This window comes from Pleurodeles waltl, chromosome 7 (genome assembly GCF_031143425.1).
Source record: "Pleurodeles waltl isolate 20211129_DDA chromosome 7, aPleWal1.hap1.20221129, whole genome shotgun sequence".
In the NCBI taxonomy this organism is placed as follows: domain Eukaryota; kingdom Metazoa; phylum Chordata; class Amphibia; order Caudata; family Salamandridae; genus Pleurodeles; species Pleurodeles waltl.
This window is the reverse complement of record NC_090446.1, coordinates 1,056,905,104-1,056,925,048: the sequence shown is the minus strand read 5'-3', so window position 1 is coordinate 1,056,925,048 and position 19,945 is coordinate 1,056,905,104. Positions and strand designations below refer to the sequence as shown.

The 19,945-nt window shown below is 42.9% G+C and overlaps 1 protein-coding gene across 8 annotated transcripts in view; it reads left to right on the top strand.

Annotated features, from left to right (window-relative positions):
- The window catches only part of RHBDL3 (rhomboid like 3), a 541,614-nt gene that overhangs the window by 497,931 nt on the left and 23,738 nt on the right, over window positions 1-19,945 (top strand). The window lies entirely within an intron of this gene.

Genomic DNA, 19,945 nt, shown 5'->3' with positions numbered 1-19,945 from the left:
ACTACATAAACAACCAGGTGTTAGGATTCTTCCTGGAAGACAACAAACTAGACTCCATAAACAGAGTGAGAGGCAGGCGCTCTGAAGAGCAGGTACTAACACTGTGATAGCTGGGCACCTGTATGATGGTCTGAGAAACAGAGCAAAAAGTTAAGGCACTGTGATAAAATTTGAACTTTGGTTTTAAGAAAGTTGGCAGCTCCTAGTACCAGGGGGGTGGCAGTGTTCCGTGTGGCTTGGAGTGTAAAAAAGGACATCCTGTAGCTGATCTTTAGCCAGTAATATCCAAAAGCATTGTTACCCCAACTTCCACGGCAAAGCAAGACAAGACAAGAAATCTGATGTTTCCTAGGCCAGTTCAACAGCTTAACCTCACCCTTCTTCTTAATAATAAGCGGAACCACTCAAGAATGAAGACACCCAGGGCTAGTACATGGAGGCAGTCCTGCAAAATTGAATTGTTGATGTTAAAAGCAGACCCCTGGTCCAAAAAGACCAAAGGCAAGAGATCACCACCATCAACAGTCATTTTAAGATTAAAAACTCATCTGGAACTCATTCAGGAAGGTATATGACTTCATGACTTCCTTGATTGGCTTGCCACTGTGTGGCATACAGGTGAATAAGCAATGAAATGGGATGATTAATAGATGGCCTAAGACAAACTAAGCCCAATTTTTGTAAATGTGAGATGACTAATTTCTGTTTGTCATTTGAGGCACAAAACCCATAGCACACAAAATTTAAGTTGATGATAAAACTGAAATCAAGCATTTCAGCGAGGCTATTGCACATTCTTGAGGACAGGAATCCAGTGGAGACTCCCCTTCACCTCCAAAGCAGCTTTACTACTTGTTTTGGGGATAGAAAGGCGAAAGAAGAGATAATCACAATGTTGTACAATTCATTCTGTGGAGATTTCATTATGACTGTTGGTCATTTTATTGTGAAAAATATGACAATCTACCAATCAATTCACTTGTCTCTCGGAGAGATGATGCCATCACATCTGCCTGAACTCCATAATACTCAAGAAAGAAAATATTTAGAACTGTAGAATCCTGGGCAACACAAAAGAATGATGGATGATGGATGGAATGCTGAAACTTTTCACACACTCACCCCAGTCACAGATCTGGGTTTAATCCATTGTTTCTTTGCTCACCATGCCACCCCAGTTTGAACACAGCACCATGCAAATCAGTCTTCGCCCTGTCCTAATGGGAAAAGTTTAGCCTGAACTGCCAGGCCAGGTGTTCCCTGGATCGGAAACAAGGGTTGTGGGACCGGTTTCAGGGTATCACCCTTATTCAGCCAGGCTAGCTTGAATCCAGTGGCACAGTGAACACAGGACCTGTGTCTGGGCATACCCTTCCCACTTGGGGCAACTTTAGCAACACAAAATGATTATGGACAGAGTGCTGAAAGTTTTCAAACACTCACCCCCAGTCACAGATATGGGTTTAATCCATTGTTCTTTTGCTTACCGTGCCACCCCAGTTTGGACACAGCCATATGCAAATCAGTCTTGATCCCGTTTCCCATGGAAACAGTCCAGCCCGAACTGCCAGGTAAGGTCCTCTCTGGAACAGAAACAAGAATCATGGGACCAGTTTCAGGATATCACCCTTATTCAGCCAGACTAGCTTGAATCCAGTGGCACAGTGAGGACAGGACCCACGTCTGGGCATACCCTTCCCACATAGGGCAACTTTAGCAACACAAAAGGATGGTGGACGGAGTGCTGAAACTTTTCAAACAATCACCCCCAGTTTCAGATCTGGGTTTAATCCATTGTTCTTTTGCTCACCATGCCACCTCCTGAGGAGATCACATATTTTTCCAGTACTTAGATATGTTGTTTTTAAGTTTAATATATACTGCACTTGCAAAATACATGGTAAACATTCTGTAATCTATTATTTTAAGGGGATTTAGGATTTGTGTTGGTTTCCTTCAGCCACTGGATTATTTTTCTCCAGAGCCATTGGCTTGAGACACTGTCAAATGCATCTTGGATCAGCCCTTTGTACTATATTAGTCTTAGCATTTTTTTGTTGGCTGTTTGGGTGTGTCCTTCTGCCTCATTGGATTGATTGTTTATTTGACACCTGAAATCAGTCTAGCAGCAACCGGATTGCTCTGGGCAGCAAGCACAGTCAAAACTGTTGCAATAAACCTATATTACAGGACAAATAGCTTATTTCTAAGTGCTGCTGCTCTGTTTGGTGATTACAAACATGGCAGCTATATTGAAATGGTCTTCTACACACTATATTATCGTTCCTTTATTCCAAGGTGAGCTCCATGTTAATACAGATTACACACGGTTTGCATGCCTAGCAGCACTGAAGAAACAGTACTTACAAAACCATCTGAAAAATGGATGCTACAGAAAAAAGCAACCCTTTTTTGTGGAATAATTTTTTGCATGTTTGTCGGCACTTGATCCCCAGTGCTACAGGGCCACTCGCCAAAGGTTTGACGTTTGTCATGAGCAAATGTCAAGACTCCGCAAACATTCTCTACTATAAATCAACTGTAAACCAACCATTGTTGAAACCGCAAAATCACTGCCCCTCACTCTAGTTAACAACTGTAATCTCCATGCTCACATCAATGACTTAGCATGTTGTATAGCTATTTTAGCCATGTTTTAGACATGTTGTTTAGCTAACTAGGCCTGCCTCTGTGCACTTTAATTCGGTTACATTTTATTCAGCATTGTTTTATTTTTCTAGCAATAGCCACATTTGCGGTGCTGTTTTATTTTCTTTATCTCATTGTACTTTCGCCTAGGAAAGCATCACGTTCTTAGTAGGACATTTATTTCACTTTGTGCTTTCTTAAAGGCTACAGACAGATAGGGTTGCCGACAAACATGGCATGCTATGTCTCCAACATTCAGAGAAAACATACATTCATACGTGGGCACCCCTTTGCCCCAGACACGTTGGAGGGAGATTCCAGCCAGATGACCACGACTGTATGCTGATTGCTTATCTCTTCCCTGCAGCTATTTGCTTAGACGTCCGGACCCCTGATCCACATGGGGATGGTGTCTCTCAAGACTACAGGCTTCTTCCTCCAGGTGTGAGGGATGATGTACCCCCAGGGGGGAAACCCGAAGGGCAGATTAGGCTTATTATGCTGTGCTCAAACATAGTGAAGGTAGGAGAAATATATATATCACTCCTAGTGACAGTATGGTAGGACTGTTCTTGTGTTTTACTCTGTTAGTCACCTGCTTGCTTTTATTGTGTTTTATCATCCTAGTTATTGCAATACATGCCTTTTTATCTAAGATGCAGTTACTTCAATAAATCCTTATTGAACTATATTCTGCCTTTGTTGTCTTTGCCTATATGAGAGTTTTGGTAACTGAGAGAAAGGGATGAGATCTGATGGATCACGATTTACCTGAGGAGTCTTTCTTGTCATGCACCCGGTTGCTACAATCATCTCGGCCAGAGATGAGACGTTGCTAGTTAGACGGAGAACCCAGATTAGGCCGACATGTGTCATGTGGTGTGGAATCATACTTAGTACCCAAAATTCTATGTGATCCTGTCTCCCAAATCCAGTAGCCTCATTAGCATAATGAGAACCTACGCGACATGGCACCGCCAACGTTTGGTCAGGCACTAACATTCGGATCCTCCAGAGTATCTCTGCCTCATTTAAGGCAAAAGACACTTTGATACTATATACGGAGACATCTGTGGTATTGAGGACTTCCTCCTCAGCTAAATAGGTAGTACCTATCTTGAGCTTTAGGTTGTTCAAGCTTGAACCTTAAAAGGACCAAACCCCCTCTTGGTGTCCTTATCTCTGAACATACATCTACCATTAAAATGGCAAACCCACAATGGGTAGCAATTGCAGTAAATATGTGACCTCCCCTTACTGCACATTTATTGGCAAATGGCCTAACGGCCCAGGGGGGTCCAGTCACATTTGTTGTTGAGGCTCATCCAGCCTATAGAACAGACATTTTTTGGGTCACTTTTCCAGCAGTAGATGGGAACACAAATACATTTCACCACTACACACCTGCAAACATACCTGCACAATACAGAGCTTATGCATATTTAGAGATACCTTTATCTTATCAAGACCATAATAACTGGCTTGATGGCGCCCTACCACATACAATATTACATGTTAGGTTAGGTCCTCTGAGCCTTTATTGGCCACATATACACCACACCCTGATGCAGCAACCTTAGCAGTAGCTGAGGTTCGTCGTCTATATGTAGAGCTCACTACACAAAACAGACTGTTAGTACAGTTTGTTATGTGAACATTAAATACCAACCCAGCACGTTTTGCCCCAGTGCAAAAACCTTCAGTAATACCAGGCATTACCCCTGCAACTACATTTGATCATGGGTAAGGTGCCCACCAAGTGGGAGGAAATTCTGTTTTGGTTAGCTCAAACAATAAATGCGCAGGAATCAGTTTTTCCATATATAGGGCCTCAGGTTAACCATAGAATTCTCACTGTCTTGCCATTCAGGATGGTTCTCACAGTTGATAACTGCAATACATGGGGTACGGTATTTGCCACGCTCTATACTGCCGCACACGGTACACCAACACTTGCCGATTTTCTGGAGGTGTTAAAACAAATTCAAGATGAATACAGGGCTGACCCTGCCCTGGATTTGGGGATGCAATTAATGGGCAATTTTGCCACAGTATCTTCAATCATATTAAGTAACCTTAAAGAGGAAGCAGTTGCACTAGCAGTGCGCATGCAGCTCTGGGATGTTCCTGTACTGATACACGCCAATCTCGTACCTTTCAGGACTCACCGGAAAAATGCAGTGAGAGAGGTTGGCCATCAGAGCAGCGAACTGAGTATGTGAAACCCCAGAAAGGACTCACAAAGCTTGTCTGAAGTTTCAGTTAAAAACTTTCCCCAACAAAAAGGCCAAATAAAAAATTAAAAAGTGGCAGCAGTTATAGTCTGACGTTCCACTCAAGAAGAGGGCTTTACTGAAGAACGGGAAGTGGGCACTGGTACTGCCCAACAGTGCAGCAGAGGTCACAATAGTTCGCCATGATCTTCAAGAGCATCTGGAGGTGAAAGCAACTGATGACTTCTTACAAGTTGAGACTGCGGACATGAGTGCGCTCCACACCTGATAGGGTGTACAGAGTAACTATTCAGTTAGAAGGAGACATTGAACATAATATAGATGCCATATTTTGGGACCGCGTTGTTTCTATTTATGATATTTTGCTGGCTGAAAAATATTGTCAATAGACTACATTGCCCACTCTTGGACCAACTCAAACATAAAAACACTCATTAATACATGCAGCATCATAAGACAATATTTAAATAAACTTCTTTTATTTACATACAAAATTAATTAATATAACTCAAATACCCCTATCAGAGCAATAAGAAGGACAGAAAGAGTGTCAAAAGCAAGTGCTCGTGTTCAAAAAGAAAGAAAAGAAGATCAATCTCACACCTAGCCAATAAAATCAAAGTTTATAGAACAGCCTGTTGGTTAAACTTTTTACACATTGAATCCTATAGTACACTTCTAAGAGTAGTAAATCCCCATTCAAAAGTCCTTCTTTTATCCTAAAAAAACACATCCAGGCTCAAATAACATCGTCGACGTTTCGACCCCCTCTGGCTATCGGGCCAATTCCGGGCTCACATACGGGTCTTCATCAGGACTAAAAAGATAGGGGACCATCTTGGTATACCAACGCCTTTGACTCCACTGATGTTGATTATGTTTTTGACTCCAAATTACAGACCCAAGAATTCTTACAATATGAACTTGAATACCCAGTTCCAGCAAATACATTGCCTATTGAACAATTTCATAGAATCTTGTACACTGATGGTTCAGCCCAACCAGCATTAGGAACCAAACATCAATACTCCGTTGCTTGCGCAGTCATGAGTGGTTATATGAAGGATGGCAACTTCAATCCACAAAATAGTTACACGCAGACTCTAGGAGATTGCACTGCACAACTTGCAGAGCTCAAGGCTCTGGTCATGGCACTGGAACATACGGATCCTGAACAGATGACGTTGATTGTCTGTGATTCGTACTATTGTGTCCAGTCCTTCAATTAATATCTGCATTACTGGTGCCAAAATGTGTTCAGATATTCAAAAGGTAACACCGTTAAACACAGACTACTGTGGGGAAAGTAGCGGAGCTGAAAGAAACGCTACCTAATTTCCATGTTGTTCATACACTAGGACATCATAGTGTTGGAATACAAGTTGAAGGCAACACTCTGGCTGATGAAGCACCAAATTAGCAATAGACCTGGCTTCTGTTGCTGCATCAACTCATTCTAAATTGAAAGTGGATGATGAAACACCTGCAACTGTGAAAGCTGCAGCTGACGGCACACCTTTACCTAAAGCGTATCCTGCTAAATATTCCTACCGGATGACAGGCATGTTTGATGCACAAGTAACAATACCTGGTGTGGGAGTTCGAGTAATTCCCAACAAAGACCTAAGACCTGAATTAATAAAAGCAGCACACGAGGGAGTTGCTTCTGCTCATGCTGGTGTGGTGGCTACAATTTCAATATTACAATCACGGTATTGGTGGCCAGGTCTCTACAAACAGACCAAGCAGTATGTCCTTTGTTGTGACATCTGCCAGCAAATAAAAGGGTCCCCCGTGAAACTCCCACCGCAGTCACCCCTCCTAATTTCCAACAAACCTTTACAATGTGTGTATTTGGACCATTGTGGTCCCCTGACCACAGATAGTGCATACAAATACATTCTAGTTGCTGTTGACTCATGCTTCAGATTTCTGTGGGTTTGGCCACAACGCTCAGCTGATGCTCGAACTGATATTAAAGATTTTCAAGTCTTTATCAGCACATATGCTGCTGCGGCTTTCCACTCGGACCGGGGGCCCTGTTTTTGCCTCAAGGGCCTACAGGGACACCATGGCTTCGTTAGGGGTCCAACTGCATTACTCGTCTCCATTTCATCTTGAGGAAAATAGTGTTGTAGAGCGACGAAACCAAGATTTAACGCAATCCTTAACAGCTAGAGTATTAGGCATGGGTCGTAGTTGGCTTACACACCTATATGAAGTCCAGAGAGCACTTAACAATCTCTCCAGAAGGTCCCTGGTGGGGCGTACATCATACGAATGCCTCTTTGGAACCTGAATGTAAGTTCCAGATCTTGATGGTCCTGGCGTGGAGGTGGCAGGTACACCATTTGACATTAATGAGCGTGTCACTGACTTGTAGGACTTACAACAGTTTCGTGATGACAACACATCTGCCAATGCTGCCTCCCTTGGAATTAGGGATGTACCAGTAACATCTACCGGCTAGATTCCTACACTTGGGGATCTAGTGCATGAAAAGATTGCTGTGAAAAAGGAGTTCAGTCCTTCTTATCGTGAACCGTTTCCAGTCCTGGGAATATACGGTACCAGAACTGTGATTCTACCACTGCTGCCTGTCTCTAAAGAAAATCTCTTAGTTTCTATTGACAATGTCAAGCTACACCATGTGGCCGATCCTGCACGGGCAGACCTAGAGGACTCCTGGGTAGTGCCCGAATCCCTCCCACTACACACCTGGATGTTCCCCTACAAGTCTCCAACAGCAACGTTGACACCTCTTCGAGCTTGGGGAGGGTGGAAAATGAGCTTTCATTGGTTCCACTAACAACTACTTCTGCAATTAGTAATGATGATAATGAGCAATTTCTTACAAATTCTACACAAACAGATGTCATCATTTACTATGAACCACCAAGGGAGTCTTCAGCAAAGTCTCCTCTTCAAAACACAGCCCCAGTTTTTGCACAAACAGATTCTGGTTATTTTGTCGACGTTAACAACACTTTCAGTGACTCATCTGCCTCTACTGCAACAGACTGTCAAAAGCACATAAGCTGATACATTGACTTAATTTAACTATTTTATTTGTCCATGGATTTATTTATGGTTCATATTGACTGTACTTGCCTTCTTCCTGTGGATTGGGTTTGTTATTGTTTTCTTTCTCCTTATGCATGGGCATTTTCTTCCTGAATGCTCTACAGTTGAACTGGTGGATGAGGTCCTAAAACCACATTTTTCATCACACAGAATTCGCAGAGACTTGTCCCTATTGAACAATACAGCCATACCAATTCCTGATGGGATTGTTTGGGATAAAGTATTATTCAATATAAATGGGCCTACTGAGGTCATTCAAATACCATATGTACTCAAACTCTCTATGACTGACGTAATCACACCTGGAGTGGTTTCTGATGATTGGGATGTGAAAACTGTTGTCTGATCTAAAATATTATACAGTATTTGAAAATGAAGATGTGTACCAGTTTAAAGGGCATTGTGGAGATATGTTCTGTTATAATCATTATAGAATTTATTTCATTCACAGAGCAAGTACCCCAAAGACTATTTTTAAATAAACACAATGGGAACACTGCCGACGCCACCAGTAGGCAGTTCTAAAACGTATACTGAACACTTTGCATATTTTTCTGGGCATAATGTTAAAAATGCTGAGTCATATTATTTTAAACTGCCAGAATTGGAAAGTCCACATGTTTTATTGACAGATACAAAATGTATTTATTCTGATTCCTTTGTCTCCCAATTGGCTATAGAAGGCTATGAGTACTGGTTGAAGTCAATTGACTTAAAAAGTGTGTGGTTAACAAAAAATTGGCAAATAAGAGGAAATTAAGCTTTATTTAGGGCATGCATGGTTCCTGTTCAACTTATATTTTTAAATGAAACAGTATAACAAACAAGCTGTTTAGGCTTAGCAAGAATTGAATGCGCCCAGTATTCCTGCCCCTGCTACATTTTACAAATGGCAAAAGTATATAAATGCGTCTGATAATCAGCTCAGTGAATGGGTCCAGAATGGAACATTTAACACTTCATTTTCACATCCTGGAGGGTGGTTACTTTGGCCTGTAGACACCAATGGGTGCCATACTCATTTTGTTAACTCCTCAGGTGTTTTAGAATGAATAGACCAGACCCTCGCTATGTGTCCTCGGAACACTCTGTATAGTGACAACATATAGGGGGTTATTCTAACTTTGGAGGAGGTGGTAATCCGTCCCAAAAGTGACGGAAAAGTGACGGATTTACCACCAGCCGTATTACGAGTCCATTATATCCTATGGAACTCGTAATACGGCTGGTGGTATATCCGTCACTTTACCGTCACTTTTGGGACACTCCTCCAAAGTTAGAATAACCCCCATAGCGTAGGGAAACTATGCCAGCAATGGTTGAAGGGTTCCTTGCTGGATACTGTTGAAGAACATCTTAGTCTCCTGTCCAGTAACACAGATTTACACGATTTCCTGTTGTGCCCCAAAAGACAACGCAGAAAACGCTTCGTATATGCAGCATATAATGAAATATGGAAGCTTTCCCAACAAGAAGCGGCTGCCCAGTTAAGACAAATAGATCAGGAAAATTTACAGAAAGCATTAGCTGTTGTAGATTATGGGATTAACACCTTGTCCGACCAAATATATACCTTAAATGATATTGTATCCTCTGCAATAGATGTAGTGTATATAGTGATGTATCATTTTTGCAACATCGACAAAGTCAGCTAAGATCCATTATGGAGTTAGGTTGGACGTTACAGACATTGAAAGCAGGTCGCGTTCCCTGGCAACATGTGAGCGCAAGGGAGATTTTTTTCAACATTTAATTTAACACAACAACAACAAATAATGGCTATGAAAGAAGCAACATATGTCATGTTGAATATTGAAAAGTTAGAAAAGTTGCCTTTTACTGTGGCTGAAATACCATCTGCTGAATGGCTAATACTTGGGGATATAAATCTGCCCATTTCAACACTTCAGTTTACATCCTGTTTGAAACACATTCCAGTGGGCAGATATGAAAGGCTGGGAGATAGTTACATACACAAGGTGTGGGAGCTTCCTTTCTCGTACAAATGTTTCAATGGCATGAAAGAGGTCTTTCTTAGAGGTAGTGAATGTGAGACTTCTGTGAGCCATTCAATGGTTTATGAACAGCTGTTTTTGCACTGGGCATGAAATGCCTCTGCGGCAAATTTGGCTTGTTATCTGAATTGAGTCCCAGTCCCCTTGATTAGACCTGCGTTCCAGGTACATTCCAAAGGCAGCTATGTGCTCCTTAACAGTGAGAGCTGTTGCGGAATGCGAGCCGGAATAGCTTATGTCGTTTCGGTCTTTGAAATTATTACTTGTTGCTGGAATGTCCTTTTTCCCCCTACGCAGTTTCAAGGAGTAGCAGATGTTTGGCCTCATATTGCTACTTCTGATGTGAATTTTGGCAAATTGAGCAGACTAAAGGCTTTATTGTTTCAAAAACATGTGGTGCTTACATCTGCACGTGAGACCTATGCGCTTAAGGTTGCGAGGTCATCGGCAGAGATTGAGTCCCTTCTAACTACAAACTTTCTGAGACACTTTGGTGAACTTGTGGGATGAATATTTAATGCGTCCAGTACTACTGGAATTGCCCACATTTTTTTAAGGCTGTTGGTTCTGGTTTTGTTCACACCTTCTCCTGTATATTCGGTTTAATACCATCAGCCATACTTTCAATATTTTTGAGTATTTTCAGGGGATTTGTGATTACTTTGGCTATAATAGGTGGCATTTTGCTGTTGCTGCTTTTTCTGCGTAATGGCTGTCACGTCACAGCAAGGAGAGCTGAAAGCGCTACCGCCAGCAAAACTGTATCATGAACGCATGATGCAGTATTTTGGAGCTCCACTCCTGGAACAACTGGAGTGTGACTGGTCTTTGTCATTCTGACCAGTTTTGGATTGTGTGCATCCCGTGTTTGATTTGAATGTGCACTGAAAGTTTGTCTTTCTACGCAGCGCTTACTTTCATTGGACGCTGATCTGTTGATTTTCTCGATGAGGGCCCATTATCAGACATGCCCGTTGAGGGTATGTTTGCTATGGGAAGCCATTTATGAATTGCCCTTTGTGCATTCCACGACTCTTCACTCTATGGTGGGCATGACATGAAATGATGCTGCCTCAGCTGGAGCTCAGGCTTTGGAACACGAGTGCTCTGTGGCTTTCCTTGGATATGATCTGGATATTTTACCACCTGCCGAAGTAGAACGTCTCCTGGCTTCAATTGTCCTGGATGTAACTGGCGATTTCCAAGGAGTGCGCAACACAAAATTAGACCGCCTGATAAATCAAGCTCCTCATTCCAGCCGAAGGCTACAAGTCTATAATCCATTTCTCTAGTCCTCTCAAAACTTTTCTGACCAACATACCCAGAATACACAGTCCACCTCTAAAAGCTTGATCCTTTGCAGACTTCAGAAGGTATGGCTATATCTTCCCTATATAGATCTTCTCAGTTTACTCCCCTTAGAAGCTAGAAGCCAGTTCAAACTGGCATGTATTACCTGCAAGTTTTTACAAAGAGTGTCACCAGGCTCCTTTCCCATAAATTCATCATGTTGGGGGATTCCATTAACTCAAAACTAGACCATCTTCAACTTTGAAACCCGCTCTTTAAAAATCCCATATTCTGAAACAATCCTTTTCAGGCCCTTAAAATCTGGAACTCTACATTATCTGCCACCTTCAAGAAAGAACTAAAACCTCTCTGTTTCATAGCTACTTCCAGTCATGATCAGCCTCTATTCTGCTGCTTCTGGTAGATCATTTGTGTAAAATGTACGAATATAAAATAACTATTTGAGGACTACAACACTGTTTCCTTCCACCACGCTTTAATCTAGGATGACCACCCCACCCCCATACATTTCTCCAGTCCTGTTCCAGTGATAAAGAATCCATACCATAGACAAATGACTTTTTCTACTGACTAATTTCACTAATGAGATTATGCACCTCTTCCTCTATGCCTATATGTGTACCAGTAAAAATAAAATATGTAAAGTGCTCGGATACTATGGGAGGTCTGGCTTGTGCTGTATAAAGCTGCACATATTTAAAATAAATAAACCTATTGTCTTTGCCAATGCCTCATCAACATGGCGATACAGTGTGTCCTTTGAAGGTTAGTCTTTACCAAAACTGGGGCAGGAAAATGACAACTAACCATAAAGCTCAATTAGAGACAGGGCCTTGGCGTAGAGGTAGCAACAACATAAAATTTGTAATATCAACCGCAGCTTATCCATTTAGTTACGAATGGAAACAGTGGTTTGATTGGGAGAATGCAGACCAAAGGCAAAACATTAGTAGAAGAAGCTTGGGTATATCCATTGTCCTAGATACGGGCATCTTGGGCACATATCTGTAGTCCTCAGAGCTGAGAAATCACCTTCCAGCATTGTGACTTTCCAGCCTCAATAAACAGTTTGTTATTTTCTTAAGAACAAAAGTTGCTGCTATGTACAGAACTCACATAGAGCACCCAGGGCATTTCAGTCATTGGTGTGTATGTAGAATAACAGTGTTGTTTAAATTTGGAAACCCCCGCTATTCAGCACTTTGCGAGCTCAAATGGTGGACCAGAAAATTACATTTTATCAGCCACTGACTTTACTTATTAAAATATCTTCTGCCATCACATTTTGCCTCTGCAGGCTCTTGAGAGCAGAGACAGGCCGCCAGTAACTAGCTAAAATACGTATTTTTTCCAATAAATGTTAAAATGCAGTCCAGCCATTTTAATAGCATTTTTTCGTTCGTATAATTCTTTCGCCAGGAGGTGAATCCAGCACTCTGACTGAATTATTCTTCATTTGAGCGATGGGTTAATGTGATTTACTTTTTCATAGAGCAATCTTGACACATTTGGCACCTAATACAATTAGCTATTTAGGGTCCCAGGCATGAATAAACGATGTTAGCTCACACTGGGTCAGCAAAACTGTCTCTTTATTGAGTTCAAAGTGTGGCCAATATGTGCAAATGTAGGATTTTCTTCATATAGCTCTTCCCATGTTTTGTTATGTTACTAGATCTGATTCTAGTCCAGGCCCTTTAATTTTGCTAAATTATATGTATAAGATACTTATTTATATTGGGGCTTCCAGCCAGCCCTAGTCATCCAGTGGTCTGTTGTTTTGTGATTCTCATTTTTATTCCACCCACTACAGCATACAGCAGGCTGCAGTGGCTTGCTTCTGCTGCTCTTTGCTTCCTATGGTTCTTTTTCATTTTTTTGTTGTTATGCTTTTGTATGTCCATTCTCTCCAGGAAGACGCAAGACCTATAGGCTGGGTTGAGAAATGCTTGATATTAGGCATCAGACACCCATCAAGAATCACAGTGGGTAAAATTAAGTGGTATTTAGGGGGAAACCCATAATAGATCACATGAAACCCTTTCAAAAAAGAGTTTGCTCTGAATAGATCCTAACTCTACAAATACCTACAGATCTAACACACACACATTTGCTTGCAGACCAAGCTAGAGAAGCTTCTCGAGTACAACCCACTTGAGGCTAAGATAGCTCTGGAATCCCTAACTCTGGAAGCCATGGGTAATGTACCACCTCACAAATCTACGCTCCTTACCCATAAACACACCAGTTACCTTCATGATACTGAGACAGAAATGGGACGAGGAGGTGGGAATACTTGATGAAGAAGTATGGGCGGAGGCCAAAATGGACCCCCCCCCGCCCATGAGGTAGCGGCTTTGACACGCCTCTGGTTGATTCAGTTCAAAGTTTTACATAAATACGATCATACACCAGTCAACCTCATAAGATGGGGAAAACTCGCCTCATGCCTCAGAAGCAACAAAGACTATTGTTGGTTCTTGCATTTGACCTGGTTCTGCCAGAGATTTCCTGTTACTGGTGTGAAATTGAAAGTATATTGACACCGATCATAGCACAACCATCTGAACTGTCCTCAAAGAAAGCTATCCTGAATATAATGGAGGAATGGGAGAGCACTAGGCACAAATGAAGGCTCCTCAGAATGGATTGTCTGATTGCGAAGCAATACATCACAAAATACCAGGTTAGCACACAGAATACCCCCTTGCAGATTCGATAGATGCACTTACTTGCCTCGAAAAAAGTATTTTTCGATCATGGGGATGTCTTAATAAACATAGGAAGATATAGGAGCCATGGATGGACCTCGTTGAACTGGTACTAATCATCCTGGGGAAGGAATGGAGGAGGGAATGCAGCTGATGATCTTTTTCTATATAATTGTTTTAACCATTTGCCTTCTGAAGATAGTACGAACTTTATACTATGGCATGTTGCTGCTGATGATATATAAATTAATATAAAGTGTATATAAAAAAGATAATCACAGTGGTTAAACCACGTGTGGCCTTGCCACCTTGCAGTGCCACATGCAGGTCAAACCTAGTGAACATGGAAATCACTAAAAAGAGGAAAGTGCAAACGAAAAGACAGAGATTCTCCTGCTGTGCCCATAATACTGTAAGAAGGGGTTCGAGTGGTGCCTGTCGATGTATCGCAGCCTGATCTATATGTACCTACCTGTAGGTTTCTTCCTGCACATGCGTAGTAACTCTGACCTATGCAAACATATGTCCTCGTTCATATAACCTGCATGCCCTGCCACACACATTCTAACCTTATGTAAAGCGCTCCACTGCCTTCTGTGGCTAGGACTGCAGTATATAAACACAGCAATATACTAAATAAAAATGTATCCTACCTCCCTTGAGCTGGCACAATTGAGAATTTGACCCGTGAAAATTCCATTAGACCAGTTCCAAATTGTTTCTACTGCACCCAGCTGCATCATATGGATTTTTGGCCACTGGTCGACATGTAGCCAAAAAAACAAATTGGTGAATAAATATGCCACCTGACGCTATATCAACAGAGAACATTATTAGTTAGAAGTTGCTGCTGAATCAACTGTAATTCTATGCGCCGTTGTCCATTGTATATGTTCAAAAATTGAATTTGAAAGCAGTAAAAGCTGTCGGTGGTATTTTAATTTGTTAGCAGTGAAACGTAAAAGCTTGCTTTTAGCACACCACTGTTGGAATTGTTGCCATTACCTTTTCAATAAGTAACATGTTGTACAACAAACAAATACGGCCATTGCACATCTGTTCATGGTGTGGCCAGCACTGACAACATCATCACATAGCGATGATACCAAACTGTTTGTCCTTGAAGTCACAGGGCCCATATTATCTTACCCTAGCCCTGCTGTAATACAGACACCAGAGCACGTGCAGCCGCGTTTGTTCACACGATTCAGTGTTATTCCTGCTATAAAGCAGGTATTAATAGCCCAGGCCCCTACATAGCTGCTATGACACACCGCAAGCCCTTACGGGGTGCGTCTGCAAATACACATTTACAAAAACATCTTCCCTTGATGCCTGGCAGAGGTTTGTGTACGCCATTACAGCCTCTCCACAGAAAGCTTTACAGCATATAAGCACCAGTGCCATCCTCACCGTTGCGTTACCTCCACACTCCCCCAGGGCCGCCGGTGTCAGTGGAAAGTGTTCTGGGAGACAATGCCCCACTCTAAAACAAGGACTGTTTCTGCTAGATAGTGCCTAGACTCGCCTCTAAGGTCTGGGTGACAGAACCCGCCCAGGCTAGAGCTGTGTTGGTCTGTGCTAATTTTCACCGAGGTGCTGTTACCACCGCAGGATATGCTTGTGGATGTCAGCTTCTTCGCCGCAGGCCTTGTAGCGCCAGTGCTGTTACCACCGCAGGATATGCTTGTGGATGTCAGCTTCTTTGCCGCAGGCCCTGTAGCGCCAGTGCTGTTACCACCGCAGGATATGCTTGTGGATGTCAGCTTCTTCGCCGCAGGCCCTGTAGCGCCAGTGCTGTTACCACCGCAGGATATGCTTGTGGATGTCAGCTTCTTCGCCGCAGGCCCTGTAGCGCCAGTGCTGTTACCACCGCAGGATATGCTTGTGGATGTCAGCTTCTTCGCCGCAGGCCCTGTAGCGCCAGTGCTGTTACCACCGCAGGATATGCTTGTGGATGTCAGCTTCTTCGCCGCAGGCCCTGTAGCGCCAGTGCTGTTACCACCGCAGGATATGCTTGTGGATGTGAGCTTCTTCGCCGCAGGCCTTGTAGCGCCAGTGCTGTTAGCCACCGTAGTAAGGGCCATATGTACGAACACATTTTCCCATAGACACAGAATGGGTAAAACCCTTTGCATTGTGATGCCAGAGAGCAGCATTGCATCTCACAGGCACATAGGGCCAGATGTAGCAGTCTTCATGTTGTGCTTGTTTATGCTGCATGCTTTGCCTCAATAAATATAAAGGTTTTACCTGCGCTACGTTGTTTTCCTCTCTCGGGATGCATGTTTTCCACCTTGAAATGTGGAACACTTGTTATGACGTGATGGTTTTGCCTAGTGAGAATCTTATACCTTTTGGGAAACAACCACCTTATGTCACCGCCTCTGTTAACATGCAGCTTCGGTGATCGGTTACTTAGGCATTGCACAGGGTAGGGAAGGATGACCCAAACAGGGCTGAAGCCAGGCTCGGCCTGAATCTCTGCCTTGGCCCTCCTTTCCCCGTAGGGACTGGTGAGCCAAAGCAGAGACGTGCTAAGCACCTCTTCCCTCCTCAGTGCAGATTAAAAAGACAACAGCCAGGAGATGCATGACAGCTCAGCACACAGAATCCGGGAAGGTGCAGTTGTGCTGTGTGTGTCTGGAGCTGAGCTGAGATGCAGTTCTTCTGTCTCACCGAAGACCCTTTGTTTTGCTACTTGATATAATCACTGACCTTCTTCCTCTTTACTGTTTATTGAGTCAAGGGCAGATTGTGATACTAACATTAGTCTCCTACCATCCCTCCACTTTGTGTCTTTCTAATCCTTTATTTCATAATTGTAATATGCACAGTATAGTGATGCTACAGTACAATGGCCATATGACCATTCCAAGTTAGCGATTTGGAAAATTGTTGACTTTTCTGCGGGCATAAGTAGTGCAGAGAAGTACCAGCCCTGTGAATACTGACGTAGTGTCCATGAAGTAGAAAATAGCTGGATCTCGTCTGCAAATGGGAAGCCAAATACAAATAAGGCAGACCAGCATTTACCAGACCTCAAAAGTAAAACCATGTAACCTCTAGGGATGGATATGAGATGAATCAAGGTAACCCCATATCCAGGCTTGCTTCCATCAACAGGCCCAGTTTGTAGGACAGGAGAGAATGTTCAACTTGGAGACTGGAGGAATAGAGGGTATGTATTTATCATTGTGGAAGAAGGTCCAGAAAAGAAGGGGGCCAAAGTGCCACGCTGACTAGAGGGAGGTTGCGCTGAGGACCAGCAAGCCATATTTTATCTATCGAGGACGCCATCCACGAACTCCAGTGTGATGGGTCAGATTCCATGTCAGTGGTATTGTGTAGTATAGCCAGTGTAGAGGAGGGCCAAAATGCTTGGTCACCAGTATTCATCAGTAGCAGCCATGTACCTGCCCAATTGTGTCATGTGATAGGGCACCAGCAGTATTTGCACAGCAAGGGACTTTACACGTCTAGCATAGATTGTCAGCTGTCATTGAGGCCCTGTGGAGCACGCCTTTGGTCCAGTATAAATCATGTAGTATTTTAAAGTACGTGAACCTGAGTCGTGTTTCCTGGGGTCCCCGTCATGTGTGTTGAGCAGCGAGGCCCACGCCCCTTTGTTGTCTAATGTGTACCAATCTACTCATGTGCATAGTTCAATCTATAGTGAGGGTGTTGAAAATTCCAAATACAACATGGATGCCTTTGCCCTATCTTTCTGTGTGGGGCACAATCAGGGAGTTGGGTGAACAAACGTGCTCCTGCCTATCAGGCCTCTCACACAATGTCTGATTTGTACTTCCAGCTTTGAGAGGGCTTACACTGTTTTTGTTTCATGAAAGACATTTTCACATTTTACAAAATATTTCATGTCAAGTTTAACATCTGATACTCGTGTGTTTTGAAGACATATTTTCATGAAACAAATATTCATGAAACAATAGAACACAATTCACTGTAATTTGGTGTAAAGGTGGTAAATGAGAGCAAAAAAGAGATATTGATCTAGTGGAACAACTGCACAATGTGATGCCAGGAAGCTTGGGGATCAGATCCTGGCATCCTCATTTGTCAAATGTCTGTGATCCTATGCAAATTATTTTACCACACTGCCTCATTTAGACAATAATGTTGCTCCACTTACAGTATTAGCATTGGACCTGCATACAATGCAGTGCAGCCATATCTTGATCACTTTGATTATGCTGGTACTGTAGAATATTATGATGCAGTATTAGAATCTATGAATGTAGTAGATTATTGATTATGCCAATTGTAAGAAATTGGGGTTTTGATTGAGGGGGTGAAAACCCTACTCAATCAACAACCACAATCCTGGGCAGGGGCGGACCACAAAAACCACTAAATTAGATGTGCTTTACCATCTGGTAGCTTGGCAGAATAACAGTGAGGCTTAACTTAGAGGCACAGTGTTAAGTAATTATGCAGCACACAAACAGTAATAAATTGAAAACAACACAAGAAAAATCCCACATCAAGTTAGAATAATAGAGAAAAATGTAATTAGTGAAATTAGACCAAAACAACAAACATCTAATCAGTAGAATTGGAGGGATGTAGTTTGTAAAAGTTTAAGTAAACATAGCATGAAGGAGCAGAAATCATTAACTGTGGGTATCCGGTCACTGCAGACCAGGCCAAAGTCAAAAGTTCGGGCCAACCCCAGTGGAGTGCAGGCCAGATACAGGGACCAGGTTAGTTCCCATGAAAAAGATACCATCTCAAAGTTAGGCACGCAGAATTAAAAAAAAGTCAGTATTTTACAGGAGGAACTCAACGTAAGACAGCCAAGGACCCAGGACCTGGGGAGGCACCTCTTGGGGATCAGGAACACACTCCAGCAAAGGCCAACAGGGGTCAGACAGATCCAGGTGCATGTCCAGGCTGGTCCAGTTACAGGTCCAGACAGGGCCAATTGCAGCAGGTCAGCTGTACAGTTGGAAGAAGGCCCCTGAAACTTGTTGGGTCAATATAGCTCAGAACAGGAGGTCAGTCAACTGAGCCTTTTAATCACTCAGGTATGCTGGGATGAAGGGAGCAAACCGAGTCTTCCTTCTCAGAGAGCAAGGCAGGTCTCAAGCAGCAAGGCAGTCCTCTGAAGAACAAGGCAGGCCTCAAGCAGCAGGGCTTTCCTTCTTCTGTAATGATCACAGGTCCAGGAGTGTACTGGAGAGTGGGTCTGATGGTCCTACTTTCATACCTTGTGCCAGCTTTGAAGTGGAAGAAACTTATAGTGTCCTTCCCCCACAGTTGGTTGTGGAATTTCCTTCTTCCCTGCCCAAGCTCCTAGTGGTCTGTGGTGACAATAGACTGTTGTCAAGTTCTTTGGAAGTGTGCTGGAGGCAGCCTTTGAGATGTAAGTGAGGGGGAAGGGGTGGACAGCTCTGCCTTACAGGATGGACCCGTCCCAGCTACACCCAGGTTCTAATGTTCACTGTCTTGGCCCTGTACACATTCCTGATGAGGGAGAAATCAACAGGCCCAGGCAGCTGGAAACTCCTAGAAGGCCTCAGAAAGCTTAGGACAGGAAAATGCAAACTTTCTAAAAGTGGCATTTTAACCCTGACCTATTGGCTGTGTATGGCCTACTTTAGGGGTGGCTTGTATGTATTAAAAAATATGGTTTAGCCCTTTGTAAAAGGTTTATTTTGCCAGATCGAATTGGAAGTTTAAAACTGCACTACAGTCTGCAATGGCAGGCTTAAGACATGAAAGGGTGAAAGCTAATTTTGGTGGGTGGCTTAATGAGTGCTGCTACCCACTAGTAGCATTTAATTTACAGTCTTGGGTACCTATGATACCATATACAAGGGACTTACAAGTAAATTAATTGTACCATTCAGGTGTAATCCATGTTTTAGGGGGAGGGCACAATACTTTAGTGCTGGTTAGCAGTGGTAGAGTGCACAGA